At 41.4% G+C, this 11,537-nt stretch overlaps 1 long non-coding RNA gene across 1 annotated transcript; it reads right to left on the reverse strand.

Annotated features, from left to right (window-relative positions):
* Positions 1-4,549: 4,549 nt before the first annotated feature.
* LOC147007212 (uncharacterized) lies at positions 4,550-6,667 on the reverse strand. The gene is made up of 3 exons (XR_015054344.1): positions 5,716-6,667; positions 5,006-5,561; positions 4,550-4,716 (listed from the first exon to the last, which is right to left on the reverse strand). It is a non-coding gene; the product is annotated as an uncharacterized LOC147007212 (long non-coding RNA).
* Between the last annotated feature and the right edge of the window lie 4,870 nt (positions 6,668-11,537).

The following is an 11,537-nucleotide window of genomic DNA, read 5'->3' on the forward strand; positions in this document are numbered from 1 at the left end:
AGTAAGAATTGATGTTTTTCTCACAAGAGAACAGGTTAAAATCTTGAATGACACTGGCTCACTTAAAATTAAAATGACAAAACCAATGTTGAAAAAATATTCAATAAGAGAGACGAGTGGAGGATTTCTCCCATTTCTAATTCCTTTATTTGCTGGTTTAAGTGCGGTTGGAGCATTGACGGGTGGTATTTCAACAGCGGTGAAAACTGCCAACGAAAGGAAGGCTCAACTCCAGGCTCAAAAAGAATTGGAAAGACATAACAAAGAGTTGGAGAAACAAATTAGTGGAAGTGGTGTAATTGTAGATTTTGCTGAAAAACTTGAAGGTCTGCCTGATAAAGCGAGATTGTTAGTTGGAGATATGCTTTCTTCTATAGCACAAGCAGGTGTAAAATTAACGAAAAGAGGTAATGGATTATATCTTTCTAAAAAATAAATGAGCATTGATGAGTGGTTGAAAGAATTTGGAAAGAATACAACATCAAATTTACAACTTGTCAAATATTGTAAGAAATTAAAAATTCATAATGTGGTTATTTGTATGAGAGATGAATTAACAAATGTGCCGAAACATACAAAGAATATTATTATGAACTTAGAAGATAATAATGGGAACGGTTCTCATTGGGTTTGTATTTTTAATAGTCAAGACAAATATTATTTTGATAGTTTTGGTCTTCTGCCACCTGTTGAAGTCATAAAATGCTTACAGAATGGTGTTTATCAAACATTTCAAGTCCAAGAATTAAATTCCAAGTGTTGTGGCCAATTATGCCTATATGTGTTATTTCAACTCAACAAAAATAAAAAAATTTATGATATTATTTTTAATCTAATATAAATGACTTATGTTGGTAAAGATGGTTCTATCTTTGGTGTATCTCAAGAACTGGATATTGATTTATCAAATTATTACACAAAGGCACAGGCTGAACGACATAAATATAATAATATAACCAAAAATATTAACATGAAAAATGCTTATAAATTAAAAAATTATCCAACCCCAACTGAAGCGAATGACTTGGTGAGATTAAGTGATTTATCACAAAATATATATATATACTTAAATAAAACCGCTGTGTATTCCAAAGATACAGAAGTGTTGATATTATCTCCAGGTCATACAGAATTCACAGTTCGAATTAAAATAAATTTTTATAAAGAAGGGCGTATCGTTTGTATGAGAATAGAACAATGGGGGTATGATATGAATGATTTAGGGTATAATTGGTCATTTAAAATTAACCTCGAAGACCTGGAACAATTAAATCAGTCTCGTAAGGAAGAATATTATCCACTTGGTATCGAGAATGAGTTTTGTGGGGCTACGATTAGTAAACAACAAATAAAAGAATTTAATAAGGGTAAATATAATAATGGTTTTGCCCTTGTTTATCTCATGAAAACAGAAAAAACAGGATTATATATAATAAGTAAGGAAATACAAAATGATTTAACTATGGGAAGATGGGGAGGTGTTTCGTGCCATAATATTATTCTAACATATATTTCTAATACATAAATGACAGCAAGAAGGCTTCAAGAAAATTATCATTTCTGTGTTCAAGCATACCTTCAAGAAAAGGGTATTCGGTATTTTAATAAATATGTTCTACAACATAAGAATGAGGTATTTTCAATAAAAGATTGGCATTATGCTGATGTTGATAAACCGACAACTTTAGATTTAATTAGAATGTTAAATAATGAAAAAATTATAAAGTTAAGAAAAGGTAAGGCTCTTTTAGAAATTCAAAAGAAATTTTATTGGTTTCCTGTTGTAAAAAAAATTATTTTGGATACAGGAATAACAAGAAATCCTGATGAATATATGTATAATATTCTATGGGGTGTAACCGATTCAAGGATAGTAAGGGATGAGGAAGGAGTTGAAGAAGAGAGGGAAGAGGAGGAAAAGGAGAAGAGAGAGAAGGAGGAGAGGGAGAAGAAAGAGAAGGAGGAAAGAGAGAAGAGAGAGAGGGATGAAAGGGAGAAGAGAGAGAGGGAGGAAAGAGAGAAGAGAGAGAGGGAGGAGAGGGAGGAAAGAGAGTGGATGAATAAATATCAAAATATGGAAACCAGTGAGATTCAAAAAAGAATGGTGGTATTACAGAAAATAACTCAACCCACCGAGGAGGAAAACAAAGAATTGATAAGTCTATTTACAATACTTTCGACAAGACTATTGACATCGAGAAGACGTATTTTAATTCAAGTTTTTCATTTTTTTATTTTTTTTTCTTAAATAAATGGGGGAGAGAGTGAAGGCATTTCTAAGGATTCTTTATGTTTTAAAAATTAAGATTCAAATGTGCATGTTGGAAACTAAAAAGGTTTTTGCACTCTGCAGGAATTTTTCTCATAAATAAATGAGTTATTGTCTCAAATGTAAAAAGAAAACTAATACTAAAAATATTTCATATATTAAAAGTAAAAATAACAGGGTTATACAAAAAGGTATATGTTCGGTGTGTGGTTCAAAAAAAATCAATTTATCTCCCAACACAAACTAGGAGGAGATATACAAAAGTTTTTATCAGGAAGTAAATTTACAACTACTGGAATACCAGGGGAATTACATCTTCCAGGGTATTCTTTCTGTGGTCCAGGCACAAACTTGGATAAAAGATTAGATGAGGCAGACAATCCTAAATCCTGGAGTAAGCCTATCAATAGAGTTGATGAAGTGTGCATGAGACACGATATTGATTATGGGAATACCACAACGTTGGAAGAAAAGCATGAAGCCGATAGAGAAATGTTGTATAATTTGTCTCTGATACAAAATCCAACCTTGAGAGAAAAAGTTGATCGGTTCATTGTGAAGAAGATGATCAGTGCTAAATTGAAACTTGGACTTGGAAATTCAAAAAACTTGTAGGCTCTAATGATGTCATTAAGATTGAAGAGCAATTAGCTGATGAATTACATAAACCAATATTCACAAAGTTTCAGAGAAGGAAAGTTTATTCCAAGGAAGTAGATTATATCTGGTCTGCTGATTTGATTGAACTCAATAATGATAAGGGGTACAAGTATGCTTTAACCGTTATTGATTTGAGGAGTAGATATGCGTGGGTTGCCCCTTTAAAAAACAAAACAGGTAATACTCTTATGTTAGCTTTTCAACAGATATTTAATAAAAGTAAGAGAAAACCTAAAAAATTGTGGACTGATGAGGGTAGACAGTTTTATAACAAGACATTTATGAATTTTCTAAAAAATAACAGTATTACATTATACAGTACCTTTAATGAAGGGAAGGCAGTTGTTGTTGAACGTTTTAATCGTACCTTAAAAGAGAGACTATATAAAAAATTCACACAACTCGGTTCACAACAATGGTCATCTTTTATTCAGGATATTGTGGATAAGTATAATGACACGATTCACACGGCAACAAATATGAAACCATCAGAAACATTTACAAAATTAAAATATGAAAAAGAGGTTAATGTCAGAAAACCTAAGTTCAAAGTTGGTGATATCGTAAGAATATATAGGTGGAAATCTCATTTTGAAAAAGGTTATACGAAAAGATGGACCACCGAGCTTTTTAAAATTGTTGATGTAATAGATACGGTTCCTTGGACTTATAAGATATATGATTTGGAAGGGGAAGAGATTTTAGGTTCATTTTATTCACAGGAATTACAAAAGACAAAGATGAATTGAAATTTTTTGACTCCGCCCCTTTTTGGCTCCACCCACACAAGCCCCCGCCCACACAAGCCCCGCCCACACAAGCCCCGCCCACACAAACCCCACACAAACCCCACCACACACCCCCCCACAAGCTCCAATAAATTGAAATTTTTTGACTCCGCCCCTTTTTGACTCCGCCCACACACGCCCCTCCCACCGAAGCCCCGCCCACACAAACCCCACACAACCCCCACACAAGCTCCACACAAGCTCCACACAAAAACTCCACACAAGCTCCACACACACAAACCCCACACAAGCTCCACCCATATTCATCATATTCACATAATTAGTGATTAGTTAATTCGTTCCCCACACACACAACATGTTTATTTAATTAAAAAATTATCCAGCCATCCACACAAGCTCGACTCATCCACCCATCCCCCATCTCTCCACCCATCCATTTATCCACACAAACCTCATCCACATAAGCCTCATCCACATTCACCCCTCCCACACAAGCTCCACCCACATAAACCCCTGCCCATATAAACCCTGCCCACATAAACCCCTCCCACATAAGCCCTGCCTACTCAAGCTCCACACAAAAACTCCACACACATAAACCCTGTCCACATAAACCCCGCACACACAAGCCCCACCCACACAAGCCCCACCCACACACACCCCGCCCACCGAAGCCCCACCCACACAAGCCCCACCCACACAAGCCCCACCCCCCTCATCCCCCCTGTGTGCCCCCCCACCTCCCTCATCCCACCCCCCACCCTTCCCCACACACACACATGGGGAGGGGAGGGATGGGATGAGGGGGTGATGGGTCATTGGGGGAGCGCACCTACCCTCCCTCCCCCCCCAACCACCCCTCCCACCCCTTTACATCTCTTTTATTCTTTTCTTGTAATTCAGAATCAAGTAATTGTAAACAAAACAAATATAATTTATTAATATTGAAAATATTAAATATTCATTTGCGAGAATGTATAATCTTTCCCAGCAATCTTCTTCAGATGTCTTGTGATTTCGAAACTCAGACACCATATTCTGTTTTGAAACAAAAAGTGGATAATAATTAGGTTTTATAAAGATAATTACATGGTAATATGAGTAAGCCTCATTGACCACTGAATTAACACACCAGGAGCCTGTCATCCTTTCAAGGTCAATAAAATGAATTCCAGTGTACTGACAAAACCACGTCCAAACTAATGATGCAACCAACATAAGGCGACATTCTAAAGAGAGAATGATATTAATAATAATTCAGAAATATTTACCTCCAGAAAATCATGTGTTGTACGAGTGATATTAATAATAATTCAGAAATATTTACCTCCAGAAAATCATGTGTTGTACAAGATTGCTTCAACAGCTGATGTTGTGCGATAGTGCTGAAAAAAAAAATAAGTCAAGGGTATAGATGAAGAGACAGACAGGGAAAGCAACACACACCCACACACACACACACACACGCACACACACACACATACACACACACATAGACACACACACACGTGCCTCACCATTGGTTTAATTCATTCGAGATCAGAGACCAGTCATTATAAATCATTGACCTCTTCAATAAGAGCAGAGAGAGGTAGGTAGAAAGACAGACAGAGACACACACACACACACACACACACACACACACACACACACACACACACACACACACACACACACACACACACACACACACACACACACACACACACACACACACGTCTCACCATTGGTTTAATTCCTTCGAGATGAGAGGACGTGATAAGACTTCCTGCCACTCATTGTAAATGTCTTTCAATTCTCTTCTAAAATCATTGATCTCTTCAATAAGAGTATTAATTTCATGAACCACGTCGTGATATGTAAACTCAATTTCTTCCAATGCCCTGTCAGGGAAAAAAAAAAAATATATATATATATATATATATATATATATATATATATATATATATATATATATATATATATATCAGAATTATCATGATTTAATTAATAATCATTTGCTTCATCGTTCAAAGAGAAAACCATCCACAAACTTACCAACTCTGTAGTGGGCTGTTGTCTTCATCGGAAGAAAGATCGTCCATGCCTCAGTTGTAAAAATGAAAATCCCGTCTGGCAGAAACTTTGTCTGGCGAATCACTTATAAAGCAACGATGAGGAGATTGCTTAATCATTGGGTGTGGGCACAGGAAATGACAAGCTTCTCTTAATGATCTCATCTGGCCACCGCCCGAGTTGCAAATCATTTTTGTACATCAACCACGCCATAAAAGTTTTGATTCAAATGTTTTCAGTTCGTGTTCTGAGATAAAATATAAACACGAGACCTTGTCTCACAGAATAGTTCCTATTTTTTCACAGCATGACAGTCCAAAACCACTTCCTCATTCACACAGCACGGCCGTGTCAAAAAAAAAAACACTTCCTCATTTTCACGGCATGAACTGAAAACATTTGAAACAAAACTTTTTTTATGGCATGGTTTATGTACAAAAATGATTTGCAACTCGGGCGGTGGCCAGATGAGATCATTAAGAGAAGTTTATCATTTCGTAATGGCACAAAAGGGGTATCTTAAAAAATATAAAGATTCAAATGTTTTGTTTTTCAATATTTTAGATGGGGATTATTGTGCAAAGAAAATTAAACTATTGAAGGAATTTGAGAATGAACAAATGTTTATAGGTTCAATGAGTGAGCTAAACAATATGCATTGGTTATTTGATAAAGAGTGTCCCGGGGCTTAGACGTTTCAGATATTTCTTTAGAATCACCTTTAACAAATCTTTATCTTGTTGTATGGGTTATATGAATAGAGAGTGTCCCGAGGCTTAGACGTTTCAGATATTTCTTTAGAATCACCTTTAACAAATCTTTATCTTGTTGTATGGGCTATTTGAATAGAGAGCCCCTAGGTTAAAAGGGGAAATAAAAAAATGACCGTTTTTACAGCCATTTTTCCCTGCTGTGCAGGGGTTTGGCTTTTTCTTGAGGCAATGTTTTATGGCCGGATGCCCTTCCTGACACCAACCCTGGTCGCCTCTTACGACACACAGGGATATGGTACACCTATTCTAACCGGGGCATACACCGGGACCAGTAAGTACACTGGCACTCATTTCGCCGACCTCGGAAGGATGGCAGGCTGAGTCAACCCCCTGGTGTTAATTCAGCAGCCAACGGGGCTTGAACTCAGGACCCTGGGATCCCAAGCCGCCACCCTAACCACTAAGCCAACACCAGGCTCCAGGTTAAAAGGGGAGACAAATAAATATACCTTGGGCTAAAAAGGAGATTTATTTTTTTAGGGGAAAAAAAAGAAAAATTTCATGGCTGAAAATCCCCCATTCATTTACATGGGGAAAAGTGAGCCAGAACCAGTATTCTTTCCCTACTCACAAGCAACATGTTACTGAGGGGCTGCAACAGCAACAGCAGAAACATCACGGTGTTGACAGGTCATACCACATGCAGGACCTTCAACAGGAAAGCACTCTTCAATACTTTTGGCAGTTGCGGTGACCACACTGGGGCAAAGACAGCAAACCCCAAGATCGGGACGTTAAGCTGAAATACATTTTCCCACTTGTTCTTTTCTTGACATTGCTGTTATTACTTCCTTCGATGAAGAAGAATGTTCTTAATTGTGGAGATAATTGTAATTACTGGCTTGGGCCCGTCGGTGCGTAAACGATGACAGGATTGGGGCATTATTTCAATTAGGTTGGACCAACCGTATCATAAATGGCCATAACTTGGGAAATATACTCAGGTCCCCAGCGTCAATTGTGACGTCATATCAAACGAAGAAGAATTGTGTTATCCTGTCATTGGTCGACAGATAAATGGCCGTAACTTGGGAACCGCTCGTCCAATTAATATCAAACCTTGAAAAGCACATCCGCGGGGCCCGGCAATATTCCTGGCAAGTTTCAGTCAGATCGGACCTTCGATCGTGCAAAAATAAGTAAACATTAATTGTGACATCATTCGTGATTTTATAGCACCGTGTCTTGTCATTGGCCGACAGATAAATGGCCGTAACTTGGGAACCGTTTGTCCGATCGATATCAAACCTTGAAAACGCACATCTGCGGGGCTCCGGCAATATTCCTGGCTAGTTTCAATCCGATCAGACTGGCGGTCGTCGAGAAATGGCGGTCGCAGACAGACAGACAGACAGACACATACACACACACACATGCATGCACACATACACACACACACACACACGAACACACGCACACACACACAGATTGCTGGAATTATAGATAGATAACGTTGGTGGGAAGGCAACTTATTAACATGGTCATCGCGATGCAGGTTTCATCACAAAAAGTTTAACTTCCCTCGATTGGATTATTCACCTTTTCGTCGTTACCTGTTCCATCAGTGCATTCCCTTCTGTGCCCTTTCCTGAACAAGTTTTCAAACTGATGAAGATATCAATGTATTTAATCTTTTATATTTTTATTGTTTTTTTCCCGAAAACCCCTCAGAAGAGGTGCTCGTGAACTCCTCTCCACCCCCTCGAATGAAACCATCTTACCGGTTGGAACATAAGTTGCCAAGATTCTTGCCTTACATTACAAATTATTCCGAACTTTGTATAAACTACATGTTCTTCACCCCCATCGTGTCCAATTCTGTCTGTGTCTCAAAAGTGTTTGGAACAAACGAATGTTTTTCTGTACTCTTCGCCAGACAAGAACCAAAAAGATCATCCAGTTGATGAAAGTCTGACATGAGTGTTAATGTATCCGAATATAATTCATTGTGTACAACTGAATGATCATTAAAATTATTTTAATCGATGAAGGTTGGTAAAAAATAAAAAAAATCGATGCAATTAAATTAATTAAATCGATGAATGTTGGTAATTAAATCGAAGCATGTTGGATGTCACGTGGCAGTTTTCCAGCTTCTTCCTCATTTCCTCATCTGCCGTGACCAAGGCGAGTGGATTCTTCCCGAAACGTCGCCTTTACCGATGAGTAGTAAGTTCAGCTTTTTTCAATTATAAACTTTTCCTGCATTGAAATTAATTGTTTGAAAAACGTTAATTAAAGCCAGTGGGACTTTGTGATGAAGAAAATCAAGATGTGAAATTGAAGGCAAAAGGAAAGGGAAATTAAACTGAAATGCAGAAAGCAATGGAGAGAATACAGTGTGTCCAGGATTGTGTAAGAAGGTATTAAAATGATGAACATTATGAATGCGGTGATATGCAGTGGTTTTCACTTCCTTCAGCTGATGTGTGTGCAGAGACCCAGAAACCGAGTTCTGCCTTGACCCAACATCTCAATTCTCCCTTGATGATCAGGGAGACAGGGAGACAGGGAGAGGGACACGGAGACAGGGAGAGGGACACGGAGACAGGGAGAGGGACACGGAGACAGGGAGAGGGAGACGGAGACTGTTCTTCTTCCTCACCACATTCAGTTGGTCCGAATTTCACCTGAAGAGAGAACAACGAAAAGCCTTGTGGTTTTCTTTTAGTCTGTTTTATGGGAATGTCCTTCAGATGTCTTGACTCATTAACTTTTTTTTTAAATTTCTGCAAAATAAAACCTCTCTATTAAAAGAGTTTCAGAACAAATGTTTGTCTCGTGGGTAGGGCCAGATTTAAGGCAGGGCCCACAGGGCCACGGCCCAGGGCCCCGCGCCTCCCAGGGGCCCGCGCAAATGCAAAGATTACAAGAGAGGGAGACAGAGACAGGGAGAGGGAGAAAGAGACAGGGAGAGGGAGAAAGAGACAGGGAGAGGGACAAGGAGACAGGGAGAGGGAGACGGAGACAGGGAGAGGGAGACGGAGACAGGGAGACGGAGACAGGGAGAGGGACACGGAGACGGAGACAGGGAGAGGGACACGGAGACAGGGAGAGGGACACGGAGACAGGGAGAGGGACACGGAGACAGGGAGAGGGACACGGACACAGGGAGAGGGACAGGGAGAGGGACACGGAGACAGGGAGAGGGACACGGAGACAGGGAGGGGGACACGGAGACAGGGAGAGGGAGACGGAGACAGGGAGAGGAGCACGGAGACAGGGAGAGGGACACCTCTCGACACCATCACCATCTCTCCCTCTCTCTCTCTTGACACCATCTCCATCTCTCTCTCGACACCATCTCCAGCTCTCTCTCGACACCATCTCCAGCTCTCTCTCGACACCATCTCCAGCAATCTCTCGACACCATCTCCAGCAATCTCTCGACACCATCTCCAGCAATCTCTCGACACCATCTCCAGCTCTCTCTCGACACCATCTCCAGCTCTCTCTCGACACCATCTCCATCTCCCTCGCCCTCTCTCTCGACACCATCTCCGTCTCTCTCTCTCTCTCTCTCTCTCTCTCTCTCTCTCTCTCTCTCTCTCGACACGATCTCCCTCTCCCTCTCCATCTCCGTCTCAACTCTATCTCTCTCTCTCTCTCGACACGATCTCCCCCTCCCTCTCGACACGATCTCGCTCTCTCTCTCTCTCTCGACACCATCTCGCTCTCTCTCTCTCTCTCTCTCTCTCTCTCTCTCTCGACACCATCTCGCTCTCTCTCTCTCTCTCGACACCATCTCGCTCTCTCTCTCTCTCTCGACACCATCTCGCTCTCTCTCTATCATCACCATCACCATATCTCTCTCTCTCTCTCTCTCTCTCTCTCTCGACACCATCTCGCTCTCTCTCTCTCTCTCTCTCTCGACACCATCTCGCTCTCTCTCTCTCTCTCGACACCATCTCGCTCTCTCTCTATCATCACCATCACCATATATATCTCTCTCTCTCTCTCTCTCTCTCTCTCTCTCTCTCTCTCTCTCTCTCTCTCTCACTCTCTCTCTCTCTCTCTCTCTCTCTCTCACTCGTCACCATCTCGCTCTCTCTCTCTCTCTCTCTCTCGACACCATCTCGCTCTCTCTCTCTCTCTCGACACCATCTCGCTCTCTCTCTATCATCACCATCACCATATATCTCTCTCTCTCTCTCTGTCTCTCTCTCTCTCTCTCTCTCTCTCTCTCTCTCTCTCTCTCTCTCTCTCTCTCTCTCGAAACCATCGCCATCTCCCTCTCTCTGTCTCGACACCATCTCCATCTCGCTCTCTCTGTCTCGACACCATCTCCATCTCGCTCTCTCTGTCTCGACACCATCTCCATCTCCCTCTCCCTCTCCCTCAACTCCATCTCCCTCTCCCTCAACTCCATCTCCCTCTCCCTCAACTCCATCTCCATCTCCATCTCCATCTCCCTCTCCCTCAACTCCATCTCCCTCTCCCTCGAAACCAACTCCATCTCCCTCTCCCTCAACTCCATCTCCATCTCCATCTCCCTCTCCCTCAACTCCATCTCCCTCTCCCTCTCCCTCGAAACCAACTCCATCTCCCTCTCCCTCGAAACCAACTCCATCTCCCTCTCCCTCGAAACCATCTCCATCTCCCTCTCCCTCGAAACCAACTCCATCTCCCTCTCCCTCGAAACCAACTCCATCTCCCTCTCCCTCGAAACCATCTCCATCTCCCTCTCCCTCAACTCCATCTCCATCTCCATCTCCCTCTCCCTCAACTCCATCTCCATCTCCCTCAACTCCATCTCCATCTCCATCTCCCTCTCCCTCGAAACCATCTCCATCTCCCTCATCTCCATCTCCATCTCCCTCTCCCTCAACTCCATCTCCATCTCCCTCTCCCTCGAAACCATCTCCATCTCCCTCAACTCCATCTCCATCTCCATCTCCCTCAACTCCATCTCCATCTCCATCTCCCTCTCCCTCAACTCCATCTCCATCTCCCTCTCCCTCGAAACCATCTCCATCTCCCTCATCTCCATCTCCCTCTCCCTCGAAACCATCTCCATCTCCCTCATCTCCA

Source organism: Eptatretus burgeri, unplaced genomic scaffold (genome assembly GCF_056783735.1).
Source record: "Eptatretus burgeri isolate ZD-2024b unplaced genomic scaffold, Ebu_testis_v1 Ebu_testis_scaffold_440, whole genome shotgun sequence".
NCBI classification, from domain to species: domain Eukaryota; kingdom Metazoa; phylum Chordata; class Myxini; order Myxiniformes; family Myxinidae; genus Eptatretus; species Eptatretus burgeri.